This window comes from Oncorhynchus kisutch, linkage group LG12 (genome assembly GCF_002021735.2).
Source record: "Oncorhynchus kisutch isolate 150728-3 linkage group LG12, Okis_V2, whole genome shotgun sequence".
In the NCBI taxonomy this organism is placed as follows: Eukaryota; Metazoa; Chordata; class Actinopteri; order Salmoniformes; family Salmonidae; genus Oncorhynchus; species Oncorhynchus kisutch.
In genome coordinates this window covers 26021791-26039016 of record NC_034185.2, presented here as the reverse complement: position 1 = coordinate 26039016, position 17226 = coordinate 26021791, and the positions used below count along the sequence as shown (strand labels likewise).

At 44.8% G+C, this 17226-nt stretch overlaps 1 pseudogene; it reads right to left on the bottom strand.

Moving 5' to 3' along the window:
- Positions 1-17226, bottom strand: part of LOC109901376 (intraflagellar transport protein 172 homolog) — a 144401-nt pseudogene that overhangs the window by 27601 nt on the left and 99574 nt on the right.

Below are 17226 nucleotides of genomic sequence, written 5' to 3'. Positions count from 1 at the left end.
TCCCCTTTAACCCTCCCCCTTCCGCCATTGCACTCTCCCTTTCCTTCTCTCTCTCTCACTCCCTCCATCTCTCTTTAACCCTCTACCCTCCCCCTTCCACCATTGCACTCTCCCTTTCCTTCTCTCTCTCTCACTCCCTCCATCTCTCTTTATCCCTCCCCGACTCCCCCCATTACGAACCCAGCTGTCAGTCAGAGCAAGCTTTATTAACCCCTTGCCTGACCTCCATTTCATTATGCCGGGGGTCAACAGCTGATTAAAACGCAGCCGAGGTGCCTCTCTACAGATGACCTACAACCCCAACCAAACCCCGCTTCATTAGGACTGCCTGGACCAATCACAGAGCTCGAGTGGTAGAACTGGGGTGGGCGGGAGGGTTGGGCCCTCCTCTGTTTCCATGGCAACAGGGCCGTGCTGCTAGGTTTGTGGTGCGGAGCAGATGTCTCAGCAGGGGGGGACAGCAGACAATGAAAGAAGACGAGAGGACGGGAGGAGGACAAAGAGGCAGCATGGCCAGCAGAGGGAGTGTGTGAGCGTGTTGGTATTGTCTGTGAGTCTGAGTAGCACACTTTGGCAGAGTAGTGATTGTGTAAGCAGAGGCTGCCACTTTGTGAACATAAACACAGCCAACAATAGCAAATGCTAGAGCAAAATAAACAGGTTTTCAGGTAAGTGCTGTGGCATTGTCTCAGACCCGTGACCAGGGGGGACATTAGTGGCAAATGGCCTCCTTTCAGCCGAGACAAAACACAGCGAGACGAGCTCCGCTCACAGATGATATGATTGTCACGGTAGACGAGATGTGAACCGGAGAATAAATTAGACCCCCCTCCACAACCAACCGACGCAAATGTCAAAATTCACAGAGGGAGACCACATACACGCACCCAGTAAATGTGTGTTTCATAACACCAGCAAACAGCATGGAAACTAACAATACAATATAAACTGTATCAGCTCATCATGTGCTACTAAAGGGGAGAAATGAAATGATGATTTTCCCTTTATACGTCTGAAACACCTTCAAATGATCTACTCCAGATAGATAGATAGTAGAGGTAGACAGTGTGGGTGTGTGGCAGGCTGTATAGAGAGTGCCGTTATATTAGTTATAAACTAATGCACATAACGTCCCAACACAGACGCTTGCAAATATAAATGAAATCATCCACAATGTGCAGGCCAAAATGAGTTGTAGTAATAACGGCTGTGTTGTAAAGGAGATACTGACAGTAGCCAATATAAGGCCTCTACTGCAGTGGCTGCTAGGCTGTGGTCCCTGACTGCAAGGGTAAATGGGGCTCATTTTGATGAGAGAGGGGTAGAGGAACAGGGGATGGGATGGAGGGAGGGGTAGAGGAACGGGGGATGGGATGAATGGAGGGGTAGAGGAACGGGGGATGGGATGGATGGAGGGGTAGAGGAACGGGGGATGGGATGGATGGAGGGGTAGAGGAACAGGGGATGGGATGGAGGGAGGGGTAGAGGAACGGGGGATGGGATGGAGGGAGGGGTAGAGAAACGGGGGATGGGATGGAGGGAGGGGTAGAGGAACGGGGGATGGGATGGAGGGAGGGGTAGAGGAACGGGGGATGGGATGGATGGAGGGGTAGAGGAACGGGGGATGGGATGGAGGGAGGGGTAGAGGAACGGGGGATGGGATGGAGGGAGGGGTAGAGGAACGGGGGATAGGATGGATGGAGGGGTAGAGGAACGGGGGATGGGATGGAGGGAGGGGTAGAGGAACGGGGGATGGGATGGAGGGAGGGGTAGAGGAACGGGGGATGGGATGGAGGGACCTGGTGTACCCTTGTCAGCTGTGTTATTATCCAACCATTAGGAGAGGAGAGGCTGCAGTATCTCAGCCTCTCTCCCAGTAGCTTCATCAGCCTTGTTATTACCCAGCCATTAGGAGAGGAGAGGCTGCAGTATCTCAGCCTCTCTCCCAGTAGCTTCATCAGCCTTGTTATTACCCTGCCATTAGGAGAGGAGAGGCTGCAGTATCTCAGCCTCTTTCCCAGTAGCTTCATCAGCTGGAGGCAGCACTCCGTGAAGGAACAAATACAACCAAAATGCTGCCCCTCCTCCTCCTACTCTCCTCCTCCGTTCCTCCACCTCCTCCGTCTCCGTGGGAGTGCACTCTATCTCCCCGTCTGGCTTCGACACCCCAACCCTGGCCCATGAAGCTGCATGGAGTGGTGTGTTAGCCCGATGAATAGCCCACTGCAGGTCAGGTACAGTGGAAGAAAAGTGGGGAATGGAGTGAAGGTGGTAAGCAAACAGAGAAAATGTGTATGTTGGCAGCAACTGAATATCTTCTTGTTTCTATTGAAGGAAAAGTTAACTATTTAATGTAACTAACCTGATATGAAATGTATTGAATAGCTCCAAGGTTGATATTTCAGGACTGTACATGAAATGGTTCTCAACTCAACTGTCTATGTATGCTCTGTTCTGCCGATGAAGAGGTGGAGCATTGCTCATCCAGACGGATCTGACACACCTTTCCCTCGTCTTGTATCCTCGCTGCACAAAGACAGTATGGCAGAACTTCATCTGAATACAGCAGCTCAACAATAGAACAACGAAGGTGTCCAGACACTCAAGGTCATCTCATCGACACTCTCCAATGAGAGATTCAACTGTCAATATATACAGGGACACGTCTTTATCCATTATTTGTCTAACATCCTGTGGTTGACATACCTCAGCTTCCATAGGAGAGAAGGGCCGGCTAAATGGAGAGCGAGGCAAGGGCGGAAATCAGGTCACAGAAAGTGGTTACAGAAGGAATCAAGACAAGAGAGAAGAGAGAGAGAGAAGAGAGAGGAGAGAGAAGAGAGAGAAGAGAGAGAAGAGAGAGGAGAGAGAGGAGAGAGAGAGAGAAGAGAGAAGAGAAGAGCGAGAAGAGAGATAGAAGAGAAGAGAGATAGAAGAGAGAGAGAAGAGAAGAGAGAGAAGAGAGAAGAGAGAAGAGATAGAAGAGAGAGAAGAGAGAGAGAAGAGAGAAGAGAAGAGATAGAAGAGAGATAGAAGAGAAGAGAAGAGAGAGAGAAGAGATAGAAGAGAGATAGAAGAGAAGAGAAGAGAGAGAGAAGAGAGAAGAGATAGAAGAGAAGAGAGAGAGAGAGAAGAGAAGAGAAGAGAGAGAAGAGAGAAGAGAAGAGAAGAGATAGAAGAGAGATAGAAGAGAAGAGAGAGAGAAGAGAGAGAGAAGAGAAGAGAGAGAAGAGAGAAGAGAGAAGAGATAGAAGAGAAGAGAGAGAAGAGAGAGAGAAGAGAGAAGAGAAGAGATAGAAGAGAGATAGAAGAGAAGAGAAGAGAGAGAGAAGAGATAGAAGAGAGATAGAAGAGAAGAGAAGAGAGAGAGAAGAGAGAAGAGATAGAAGAGAAGAGAGAGAGAGAAGAGAAGAGATAGAAGAGAAGAGAGAGAAGAGAGAAGAGAGAAGAGAAGAGAAGAGATAGAAGAGAAGAGAGAGAAGAGAGAGAAGAGAGAAGAGAAGAGATAGAAGAGAGATAGAAGAGAGAAGAGAGAGAAGAGAGAAGAGATAGAAGAGATGAGAGAGAGAAGAGAAGAGATAGAAGAGAAGAGAGAGAAGAGAGAAGAGAGAAGAGAAGAGATAGAAGAGAAGAGAGAGAAGAGAGAAGAGAAGAGATAGAAGAGAGATAGAAGAGAAGAGAGAGAGAAGAGAGAAGAGATAGAAGAGAAGAGAGAGAAGAGAGAAGAGAGAAGAGAAGAGAAGAGATAGAAGATAGAAGAGAAGAGAGAGAAGAGAGAAGAGATAGAAGAGAAGAGAGAGAGAAGAGAAGAGATAGAAGAGAGAGAAGAGAAGAGAGAGAAGAGAAGAGAGAGAAGAGAGATAGAAGAGAAGAGAAGAGATAGAAGAGATAGAAGAGAGAGAGAGAGAGAGAGAGAGAGAGAGAGAGAGAGAGGGAACGGTTGTAGCAACTGGAGAGAGAGAGAGAGAGAGAAGGAGAGAGAAGAAGGAGAGACCAGCCTAGCTCCACTGTAAGCTCATGTTTTCTTTCTTACTCTATCTGTCTCTCCCTTCTTCTGGAAGCCATGCATGCAGCAGTGTTGGGGAGGGTGGGGTCTAGTGCGGTAAAGCTGCTCCACATAGCGTTGCACCACAGAGATTCTGCTGTTCCTCCCCTCCTGTTTTCTCCTCTCACTAGGGGAATCAGTGGCAGCATGCAATCCCTCTCCATTAAACATATGCATTATGCAGGTGGGGTAGGCTGCCTGGCTTTATGCATGTTCCCTGTAAGGTGACGGGATTTGAACCTGGACTGATGCTCGTTGGAAGCAAGCATTTAATGTGACTGGGGGGGGGGGGGGACGTTGTCTATCTCAATGTAAAGCTGGTATAATGTGTTCTGGTATGGGCCGTATGGGATTTTCTGTATTCATTTATTCGGGGGAAAAGGATTTTCTTTCACATCCAGCTTTTGTTTCTACGGCTTGAACCTCTCGAGAGAACTGATTATTGAGTTGATGTGACTCCCACACACTGAAACTTTACTTTACCTTCTGATAGTCGTCTTTGGAGGCCAGAGCCTGTTCAAGCTGCTCATGTGTGTATGTGTAAATGGCTGATCGATAGGTCGTTCCAACATCGTTGCCCTGGCGCATTCCTGACAATGAGAGAGAGAAGGCAATGTTGTCTAACTGTTAGAGAATTTACTGGACTAACGAAAACACTTTTCACTCAATATAGAGGAAGACATAAACAAAGGACAAATCACACAGAGACACACACACACACAACCACACTCAGACAGACAAACATACAAACAAAGGGTTATATATAAACAAAGAAAGAAACGTCCTCTCACTGTCAACTGCGTTTATTTTCAGCAAACTTGTGTAAATATTTGTATGAACATAAGATTCAACAACTGAGACATAAACTGAACAAGTTCCACACACGTGACTAACAAAGGAGGGGTCAACATCAAAAGTCAACAGTCAGTATCTGGTGTGGCCACCAGCTGCATTAAGGACTGCAGTGCATCTCCTCCTCATGGACTGCACCAGATATGCCAGATCTTGCTGTGAGATGTTACCCCACTCTTCCACCAATACACCTGCAGGATCCCGGACATTGCTGGGGGGGAATGGCCCTAGCCCTCACCCTCCGATCCAACAGGTCCCAGACATGCTCAATGGGATCGAGATCCGGGTGGCACTGTCATGCTGGAGGGTTGTGTCAGGATGTGCCTGCAGGAAGGGTACCACATGAGGGAGGAGGATGTCTTCCCTCCACCTCCAAATCGTTCCAACTCAAGAGCGTAGGCCTCGGTGTAACGCTCATTCCTTCAAAGATAAACGCGAATCCGACCATCACCCCTGGTGAGACAAACCGCGATTCATCAGTGAAGAGCACTTTTTGCCAGTCCTGTCTGGTCCAGCCACGGTGGGTTTGTGCCCATAGGCGACGTTGTTGCCGGTGATGTCTGGTGAGGTCCTGCCTTACAACAGGCTTAAAAGCCCTTAGTCCAGCCTCTCTCAGCCTATTGCGGACAGTCTGAGCACTGATGGAGGGATTATGCGTTCCTGGTGTAACTCGAGCAGTTGTTGTTGCCATCCTGTACCTGTCCCGCAGGTTTGATGTTCAGATGCACCAATCCTGTGCAGGTGTTGTTACACGTGGTCTGCCTCTGCGAGGATGATCAGCTGTCCGTCCTGTCTCCCTGTAGAACTGTCTTAGGCGTCTCACAGTACGGACATTGCAAATTATTGCCCTGGCCACATCTGCAGTCCTCATGCCTCCTTGCAGCATGCCTAAGGCACATTCACGCTGATGAGCAGGGACCCTGTTTTTCAGAGTCAGTAGAAAGGCCTCTTTAGTGTCCTAAGTTTTCATAAATGTAACCTTAATTGCCTACCATCTGTAAGCTGTTAGTGTCTTAATGACTGTTCCACAGTTGCATGTTCATTAATTGTGTATGGTTCATTGAACAAGTATGGGAAACAGTGTTTAAACCCTTTACAATTGTAACGGTTCTCTTGTGGTGAAGGAGAGTCAGACCAAAATGCAGCGTGTAGATTGCGATCCATGTTTAATAAACAAACGTAAAACACGAATCAATATTAAACACTACAAAACAAAGAACGTAACGAAAACCGAAACAGCCTATACTTGTCTAAACTAACACAGAGACAGGAACAAGGACACTAAGGGCAATCACCCACGAAACACTCAAAGAATATGGCTGCCTAAATATGGTTCCCAATCAGAGACAACGATAAACACCTGCCTCTGATTGAGAACCACTTCAGACAGCCATAGGCTTAACTAGAACACCCCACTAAGCTACAATCCCAATACATACACACCACATACAAAAACCCATGCCTCCTTCGACCAGGGCGTGACAACAATGAAGATCTTTGAAGTTATTTTGTTTTTTTACAAATGATCTTTGAAAGACAGGTTCCTGAAAAAGGAACTTTTGCTGAGTTTAAGTATAAGGGGACCTAAGCTGAGATCATTTAATTTGCCAACCAACCAGCAGACGGTGCTTGCTCTGACAGGCTCGTCTTATGAACCAAACTCACAATCAACACTGTCTGTCTGGGGAAAACTACCTGGAGATGAAACCAGACCAACCGCGCTGTAATTTCAATCAAAGTACAGTTCACCTTGATCCATATATAGAAACGGATACAGATACTGCCTGCCTCTGTGTAATTATTCTGTTTCTGGGAGCAGAGAGTGAGCTGTGAAGACACACAGTGAACCACACTGATTTTGTTCCCTGACAAAAAGCTCCCATTCAAACACGCAATCATTGGCTAGGTGTTAAAGGACATATTTAGTCATACTGTTGATAGTAGTGTCCTGTCATGATCACATGGAATATGACAGTGAGTCTTATGATATGAGAATCAGTAGGTGTACCTCATCTAGCACCACTGGGCCTGTGAGCAGTACTTCAGAGAGTACTTGGCGTTAGTCTCTATCTGAACCTTCCTGAATATTACATCCATTTTGGGAATGAGGACTAAACTACAGCGGGAAGATATACAGGTACATTGTATTCACTGAGTATAACAAACATTTGGAACACCTTCCTAATATTGAGTTTGCACCCCTTTTGCCCTCAGAACAGCCCAATTCATTGGTGTATGGACTCTACAAGGTGTTGAAAGCGTTTCATAGGGATGCTGGCCCATGTTGAATCCAATGCTTCCCACAGTTGTGTCAAGTCGATTGGATGTCCTTTGGGTGGTGTACCATTCGTGATACACAGGGGAAACTGTTGAGCGTGAAAAACCCAGCAGCGTTGTAGTTCTTGACACACTCAAACCGGTGCCCCTGGCACCTACTACCATACCCTGTTCAAAGGTACTTCAATCTTTTGTCTTGCCCATTCCCCCTCTGAATGACACGCATACACAATCCATGTCTCAATTATCTCAAGGTGTAAAAATCCTTATTTAACCTGTCTTCTCCTCTTCATCTACACTGGTTGAAGTGGATTTAACAGCTGACATCAATAAGGGATCATAGCGTTCACCCGGATTCTCTTGGTCAGTCTATGTCATAGAAACAGCAGGTGTTCTTAATGTTTTGTACACTCAGTGTGGGTAATGCATTATGGATGCATATTTGATTTAATCAGGATCTTTCTTTGAGCCCACCATATCAAACCATCAAATCTAAAATAGCATCTTTGAAAAAGTTGAATGGAGGAAATGAACAGTTATATTCTGCACGCTATGTGCAACAGCAGTATTCTGGAGCCAAACCACTCCGGAAGTAGGTCATGATTCATGACACTGAAGTGACCTGAGAATGATAACGTAGTACTGTCAACAGTGTGGAAGAAAGTCACCAACAACGTGTCTCATACTGTGTGTATTCTACTCTGGGTCATACTGTGTGTATTCTACTCTGGGTCATATTGTGTGTATTCTACTCTGGGTCATACTGTGTGTATTCTACTCTGGGTCATACTGTGTGTATTCTACTCTGGGTTATACTGTGTGTATTCTACTCTGGGTTATACTGTGTGTATTCTACTCTGGGTTATACTGTGTTTATTCTACTCTGGGTCATATTGTGTGTATTCTACTCTGGGTCATACTGTGTGTATTCTACTCTGGGTTATACTGTGTGTATTCTACTCTGGGTTATACTGTGTGTATTCTACTCTGGGTTATACTGTGTGTATTCTACTCTGGGTCATACTGTGTGTATTCTACTCTGGGTCATACTGTGTGTATTCTACTCTGGGTTATACTGTGTGTATTCTACTCTGGGTTATACTGTGTGTATTCTACTCTGGGTTATACTGTGTTTATTCTACTCTGGGTCATATTGTGTGTATTCTACTCTGGGTCATACTGTGTGTATTCTACTCTGGGTTATACTGTGTGTATTCTACTCTGGGTTATACTGTGTGTATTCTACTCTGGGTTATACTGTGTGTATTCTACTCTGGGTCATACTGTGTGTATTCTACTCTGGGTCATACTGTGTGTGTATCTTCTTCTCCACTGTGTGTCATTGTGTGTGTGTGTGTTTAAGGTTGTCCAGAGGTTGGGCTGGCCAGTGGAGTTGACCTCATGCCTGAGGTGAGGAGGGGTCAGGGCTAACACAGAGAGGCACATTTCTCTGGGGCCGTGTGTACCCTGTGGACTCACACACACTCACACAGGGTCAACAAGGGTCAAATTAAACACACACTCACAGCGCTGTGTGTGATTAGGTCACACACTCCAGGCACCTCTCTGGGTGGAGCCTGACTCTCTCTCTCTCTCCCTCTCTCCCTCTCCTTCCCTCCCTTCCTCCCTTCCTTCATTCCATAGAACCCTGATTGTAGGCGCTCAAAATGGCTGACTCATCATTTTGCTATGGATAGCTTAGGGCCGATAGAAAGCAGTATAGACTTGGTTTAAACTACGGCACGTTGTTTGGAAATACTGTAGTTGTATATAACAGAGGTGTCTGTGTGTGGATGGGGTTTTACCTTGAGTTGGGTTGTGGCTCTCCCAAAACACCTTGAGCAGTTTGGAGAAACTTGTCTTCTCTGGCTCCCAGACCACCCGGACAACCTCAGTGTGACCTGTTCTACCTGAAGGAGACAGCAGAAGACAGGAGAGATGGGGAGGTTAGGAGAAATAGGCAGAAAGTTGCCCCAATCCACTGGTCCAGGATCAGATATTTCCTTATCCCTCTGGTTAAGATTAGGAGTGGTTTATGATAATCTCATTCTAGCTCTGTGGATAAGTAACCTTGTGTTTTATATCAACTCACTAGAAGCAGCGAAAAGCCTGACTGTGAGTGTCTCTTGTTCTCCAGTCCAGTCGTGCTGTCCTGGAGGAGTTCTGAATGTTTTAACCAAGAAGAGATCCCCTCTGGCCCAGGGCTCTGGAGGTACAGTAGGAGTGTCCTCCAACCACGCAAGCTGGAGACCCAGGATGGGCTGATTGGATAGAGCTGTTTTGAGAACTCTTTCATTCACTCTTCAACTTCTACCTCCTCCTTTCTCTTTCTGTCTTCTCATCCCCTACTTTGTCTCATCTCGCTCCCCACACTCGCTTCCTCCCTCACTGGCAGTTGAATGTCTAGTGCCAAGGGACATTCACAAAAGTTCACATCTCAATATGACCGAGTAAAACAGTGTTTCATATAACGGGCCGCTCTTCTATTCCTAATTCAAGACATTTCTAGCGAGATTACTTTATTCCACTGAGATTGGTGTGTGTTTAATATCACCTCATAAGGCTGTGTTCTCCACTATCTGCAGCACATCTACAGCTGGGATATTAAAAAAGTAATAAGAACTAACCTGTAGGGTCACTCTCATTACAGACTGGCGCTACAGAGGAACTGTACAATAAACCTGATGGAAGAACACAGTGATGTCCTGGAGACGGGAGGAGGAACAAGGGAGTACATGGGACACAACTGATATGGTGTATAATTTTGTGCACACACACACACACACACACGATCGCATGCACAGTTGATTGCACAGACGCACGCTCAGATTCAGGAATCAATTTTCTCCCTCCCTCTACCATTCTCTCTCTCTGTAAATAATTATTTCTTTTAAATCCATCCTTCCATTGTCTCTCTTTCAGCCTCTCTTTATTTCTCCTTTCTCCTCCATCCGGTGGCTCCCTCGCTCAGCTGGTGGGCCTGGCAGTGGAGCTGTGTGTTCAGGGTGAGCTGAAGGACGCCAGAGACACACACACACACACACACACACACACACACACACACACACACACACACACACACACACACACACACACACACACACACACACACACACACACACACACAGCCATCTTCCGCTGGCAGCCCAGGGGAGGATGGGCAACACGGCTGCCAGCATGAGGCTCAGCAGAAGTCAGAAGTCCATATGCCACCACTCTCTGCATCCCACTACACTATATGCATGGGCTGGAGCAAAGAATATGTTGCACTCTTTTGTATTCAGATATCTTTTTCAAATCTGATTGACTGTGATTCACCAACTATGGTGTTCAAAGACAATGAGGACTTGTGACCTCCAGCCCTGTATTTATGTACTGCCCTGTCCTATTTTCTACTGTACACATCCCTCATCCAAATGGTGCTTTCCTCCATTCTCTCTCTGTTTCTCTGTCTTTGTGGCGGTTGTCTGTTCAATACATTCCTGCAACCCCTAATCCCTTGTTGACACAGGATCCCGTTCCAATCTGCACACTGCAGACGCTCTGCTGGGATTAGGGGAAGGAGGAAGGGGTACAGTTATCTTTCTACAGCCACACAGGGCACAAACCCCCTCACATTGATCTGCAGCCCCAGAAGCAGTGAGTAACAGTCAGTAACAGTTAATAGCAGTCAGTAGCAGTCAGTAACAGTCAGTAACAGTCAGTAGCAGTCAGTAACAGTCAGTAACAGTCAGTAGCAGTCAGTAGCAGTCAGTAGCAGTTAGTAGCAGTCAGTAGCAGTCAGTAGCAGTTAGTAGCAGTCAGTAGCAGTCAGTAACAGTCAGTAGCAGTCAGTAGCAGTTAGTAGCAGTCAGTAGGAGTCAGTAGCAGTTAGTAGCAGTCAGTAACAGTCAGTAGCAGTCAGTAACAGTCAGTAACAGTTAGTAGCAGTCAGACACAGTCAGTAGCAGTTAGTAGCAGTCAGACACAGTCAGTAACAGTTAATAGCAGTCAGTAGCAGTCAGTAGCAGTCAGACACAGTCAGTAGCAGTTAGTAGCAGTCAGTAGCAGTCAGACACAGTCAGTAACAGTTAATAGCAGTCAGTAGCAGTCAGTAACAGTCAGTAACAGTTAGTAGCAGTCAGTAGGAGTCAGTAGCAGTCAGACACAGTCAGAAACAGTTACTAGCAGTCAGTAGCAGTCAGAGACAGTCAGTAGCAGTTAGTAGCAGTCAGACACAGTCAGTAGCAGTTAGTAGCAGTCAGACACAGTCAGTAACAGTTAATAGCAGTCAGTAGCAGTCAGTAACAGTCAGTAACAGTTAATAGCAGTTAGTAGCAGTCAGTAGCAGTCAGTAACAGTCAGTAACAGTCACACAGTCAGTAGCAGTCAGACAGTTAGTAGCAGTCAGTAACAGTCAGTAGCAGTCAGTAACAGTCATTAACAGTCATTAACAGTCAGTAACAGTCAGTAACAGTCAGACACAGTCAGTAGCAGTCAGACAGTTAGTAGCAGTCAATAGCAGTCAGTAACAGTCAGTAACAGTCAGTAGCAGTCAGACAGTTAGTAGCAGTCAATAGCAGTCAGTAACAGTCAGTAACAGTCAGTAGCAGTCAGTAACAGTCAGTAGCAGTCAGTAACAGTCAATAGCAGTCAGTAGCAGTCAGTAGCATTCAATAACAGTCAGTAACAGTCAGTAGCATCCAGTAAGTCAGTGGCAGTCAATAACAGTCAATAGCAGTCAGTAACAGTCAATAGCAGTCAGTAACAGTCAGTAACAGTCAATAGCAGTCATTAGCAGTCAATAACAGTCAGTAGCAGTCAGTAGCAGTCGTACAAGTCAGTAGCAGTCAGTAACAGTCAATAGCAGTCAGTAGCAGTCAGTAACAGTCAATTGCAGTCAGTAGCAGTCAGTAACAGTCAGTAGGAGTCAATAACAGTCAGTAGCATCCAGTAAGTCAGTGGCAGTTAGTAACAGTCAGTAGCAGTCAGTATCATTCAATAACAGTCAGTAACAGTCAGTAGCATTGAGTAAGTCAGTAGCAGTCAGTAGCATTCAATAACAGTCAATAGCAGTCAGTAGCAGTCAGTAGCAATCAATAACAGTCAGTAACAGTCAGTAGCATCCAGTAAGTCAGTAGCAGTCAGTAACAGTCAATAGCAGTCAGTAACAGCCAGTAACAGTCAATAGCAGTCAGTAACAGTCAATAGCAGTCAGTAACAGTCAGTAGCAGTCAATAGCAGTCAGTAGCAGTCAGTAGCAGTCAGTAACAGTCAATAGCAGTCAGTAAGTCAGTAGCAGTCAGTAGCAGTCAGTAGCAGTCGTACAAGTCAGTAGCAGTCAATAACAGTCAATAGCAGTCAATAACAGTCAGTAGCAGTCAGTAGCATTCAATAACAGTCAGTAACAGTCAGTAGCATCCAGTAAGTCACTAGCAGTCAGTAACAGTCAATAGCAGTCAGTAGCAGTCATTAACAGTCAATCACAGTCAGTAGCATCCAGTAAGTCAGTAACAGTCAGTAACAGTCAGTAGCATCCAGTAAGTCAGTAGCAGTCAGTAGCAGTCAGTAACAGTCAATGGCAGTCAGTAGCATTCAATAACAGTCAATAGCAGTCAGTAGCAGTCAGTAGCATTCAATAACAGTCAGTAACAGTCAGTAGCATCCAGTAAGTCAGTAGCAGTCAGTAGCAGTCAATAACAGTCAATAGCAGTCAGTAACAGCCAGTAACAGTCAATAGCAGTCAGTAACAGTCAGTAACAGTCAATAGCAGTCAGTAACAGTCAGTAACAGTAAATAGCAGTCAGTAGCAGTCAGTAACAGTCAATAGCAGTCAGTAACAGTCAGTAGCAGTCAGTAGCAGTCAGTAGCAGTCGTACAAGTCAGTAGCAGTCAGTAACAGTCAATAGCAGTCAGTAACAGTCAACAGCAGTCAGTAGCAGTCAGTAACAGTCAGTAGCAGTCAATAACAGTCAGTAGCATCCAGTAAGTCAGTAGCAGTCAGTAACAGTCAGTAGCAGTCAGTATCATTCAATAACAGTCAGTAACAGTCAGTAGCATCCAGTAAGTCAGTAGCAGTCAGTAGCAGTCAGTAACAGTCAGTAACAGTCAATAGCAGTCAGTAGCAGTCAATAGCAGTCAGTAACAGTCAGTAACAGTCAGTAACAGTCAGTAGCCATCAGTAACAGTCAGTAGCAGTCAGTAGCAGCCAGTAACCATCAGTAGCCGCCAGCAGCAGTCAGTAGCATTCAGTAAGTCAATAGCAGTCAGTAGCAGTCAGTAGTCATCAGTAGCAGTCAGTAACAGTCAGTAGCAGTCAGTATCATTCAATAACAGTCAGTAACAGTCAGTAGCATCCAGTAAGTCAGTAGCAGTCAGTAGCAGTCAGTAACAGTCAGTAACAGTCAATAGCAGTCAGTAGCAGTCAATAGCAGTCAGTAACAGTCAGTAACAGTCAGTAACAGTCAGTAGCCGTCAGTAACAGTCAGTAGCAGTCAGTAGCAGCCAGTAACCATCAGTAGCCGCCAGCAGCAGTCAGTAGCATTCAGTAAGTCAATAGCAGTCAGTAGCAGTCAGTAGTCATCAGTAGCAGTCAGTAACAGTCAATAGCAGTCAATAGCAGTCAGTAACAGTCAGTAACAGTCAGTAGCATTCAGTAGCAGTCAGTAACAGTCAGTAGCAGTCAATAGCAGTCAGTAACAGTCAGTAACAGTCAGTAGCATTCAGTAGCAGTCAGTAAGTCAGTTACAGTCAGTAACAGTAATGAGCAGTCAGTAAAAGTCAATAGCAGTCAATAGCAGTCAGTAACAGTCAGTAGCATTCAGTAGCAGTCAGTAAGTCAGTAGCAGTCAGTAACAGTAATGAGCAGTCAGTAAAAGTCAATAGCAGTCAATAGCAGTCAGTAACAGTCAATAGCAGTCAATAGCAGTCAGTAGCCGTCAGTAGTAGTCAGTAGCCGTCAGGAGTTGTCAGTAACAGTCAGAAACAGTCAGAAACTTTCAGTAACAGTCAGTAACATCTTGTAACAGTCAGTAGCAGTGAGTGGCAGTCAATGAGCTGAGGCAGGATTTCAGCACCACCGGATGGACAGCTACCCACCTCAGCGCAGTACCCCGCATTCTACATTCTACAGGGCAGTTCCACTACTGCCAGAACAGAAAACCAATGATAACAAAACATAAATAAAATGAAACACACACATACACACACAGTCTCACACACACACGTTTATTTTAGTATCGTTGAGGGAACAAACAATTGGTTCCCATTCAAAATCTTATTTTCCCTAACCCCTAACTCCGAACCCTAACCCTTACTCCTAACCCTAATTGTAATACTAACCCTAAACCTAACCCCTATGCCTAAAATAGTCTGTTTCCTTGTGGGGACCGACTTGTCCAAATTTGACTTGCTTTACTATCCTTGTGAGGATTTCTGGTCCCCACAAGGATAGTAAAACCAGAAACACACACACACACACACACACTGCCGAGGGCCCAGCCAAGTCTGTGAAGGTCAGTGCTGGTCATGAGGGTTCAGACAAAGCCCTCAGTCCTCAGAGGAACACCCAGCAGGGTTTTATGATGTTACCTTCTATACCCAGAAAACTACATTCACACTGAGAGCAAAATCTAATTTCCTAAATCCTAAATCCCTCAAAGCAGGATGGGGATACAGTGGGTGCATCTAAAAATAACACAGAGACAGCTGACAGTGTTTGGATAATGCCCCAAAACACCCAACTCCCATTATCGCAACGAAAGGAAAACTGTAGAGAGCAAGTTCACTGTCTGAACCGCGTCGACTTTCTTCCACCGCTGATTTGGATTCTCATTTCCAAACCTATTTTTTATTCTCCTTTTCAATAGACAGCTCAAAATGACACCTACTGTAGCTGCTGTGTTACTAAGAGGAGGGAGGCAGAATGAGGACATCCATCACAGAACCATAGAGCTACTGTTGTGATGCTCCTCCTGGTGGATTTCTCTAGTCAGACACTGCACACAAAATTAGAAAGTAGAATACAGACAGATACTGGTGTGTACCAAACAATGGCCTTACACACACTCCTTAACTGTCAGGATCATTAAACACACAAACACACACACCATGCTAGACCGCGGTCAACCATTTGTGGCAACCTTTTCCCTGCTCCACTAGAAATCGGGCCTGTGGGATTCCATTGTGTTTTCATGGACAGGTTGTGAGAAAACTAAGAGCTGAAGTACTGTCAATATAAACACCTCTGCTACTGACTAACTGTGTATTATTCTCCTGCTGCTGCATGTACAGTACAGTAGTATCTGATAGGAATGTAAGGACATTCATTAAATACGTGTAGAAGTCGATTTAACATGAGGAGATGATCAACACGTGCATTATGAGGATGGATAGTGTGTTACGCACACGGAGTGTGGGGGGCGGCTTATGACACACAATAGTCAAAATAGTGAATTATTGCGAGCACGCTGTTTGTTCTACAAGCATTTGGACATTGTGACAGAGTCAGGGGCATTGTTGATAGCTAGCTATGTTGAGTGGTACCTGTGCAGGTCTCTTCGTAGGTGGGGTTGGGGGTGAGGCCTCCAGCATAGCCCACTTGGGTGGAGTAGACCCCCTTCTGCTTCCAGAACTTCCTCTCTGCTCCCCAGAAACAGCCCATCCCTTTAACACAACACACCTTAGTCAGAAACAGACCCTCCCTTTAACAGAACATACTTCTGTCAGAAACAAACAGAAAGAGACCATCCCTTTAAGACAAGACAGAAAATACTTGTGACCTTGAGACATTAAGGTCACAAATGCACAGTTCTGAGATATTGAGCATCAAAGTTAACATTCCAGATCTCAGAACTGTTTTGTTGTGAATTCTTCTTTCATATCCATTAACGTCCTCACGTACCTAAAGTGCAGAGTATCACAATCCTGAGACATTTGTAAATCAGTTTTTTTAAGGGAGTGCAATTGCAGATAGAATCGTATGGCTCTGAAATGTCTGTCTGGGTTCAGCCAGAATGTAGCTATTTGAATACATAAATGATAAAATAACACTATATTACCAAGATAGAGTCAGAACACATCATCAAATACATTAAGACATGTATTATGGTCATCAGATGAATTGCGGTCATCACTGAACAACGATGTGACAACAACATTTACTTTCAGATTTCTGCCTGTTGTTTTTTGCTTGTGTGCCATTATTGCTGACTAGACTAACCCAGACCATACCTAGAGGAAGATGGCAAAGACGTGTTCTGATTAGCCCGTCTGTATTTGTTCAGGTTTGTGATTGCATTGCAGATAGAACCTTATAGTGCCAAGTTTAAATGGGTTTATACAGATAGAACCTTAGTGTCAAGTTTAAATGGCTTTTACAGATAGGACCTTATAGTGCCAAGTTCAAATGGCTTTATACAGATAGAACCTTATAGTGCCATGTTCAAATGGCTTTATAAAGATTGAACCTTATAGTGCCAAGTTTAAATGGCTTTATACAGATAGAACCTTATAGTGCCAAGTTCAAATGGCTTTATACAGATAGAACCTTATAGTGCCAAGTTCAAATGGCTTTATACAGATAGAACCTTATAGTGACAAGTTTAAATGGGTTTATACAAATAGGCCCTTATAGTGCCAAGTTTAAATGGCTTTATACAGATAGAACCTTATAGTGCCATGTTCAAATGGCTTTATAAAGATTGAACCTTATAGTGCCAAGTTTAAATGGCTTTATACAGATAGAACCTTATAGTGCCAAGTTCAAATGGCTTTATACAGATAGAACCTTATAGTGCCAAGTTCAAATGGCTTTATACAGATAGAACCTTATAGTGACAAGTTTAAATGGGTTTATACAAATAGGCCCTTATAGTGCCAAGTTTAAATGGCTTTATACAGATAGAACCTTATAGTGCCAAGTTCAAATGGCTTTATACAGATAGGACCTTATAGTGCCAAGTTTAAATGGCTTTATACAGATAGAACCTTATAGTGCCAAGTTCAAATGGCTTTATACAGATAGGACCTTATAGTGCCAAGTTTAAATGGCTTTATACAGATAGAACCTTATA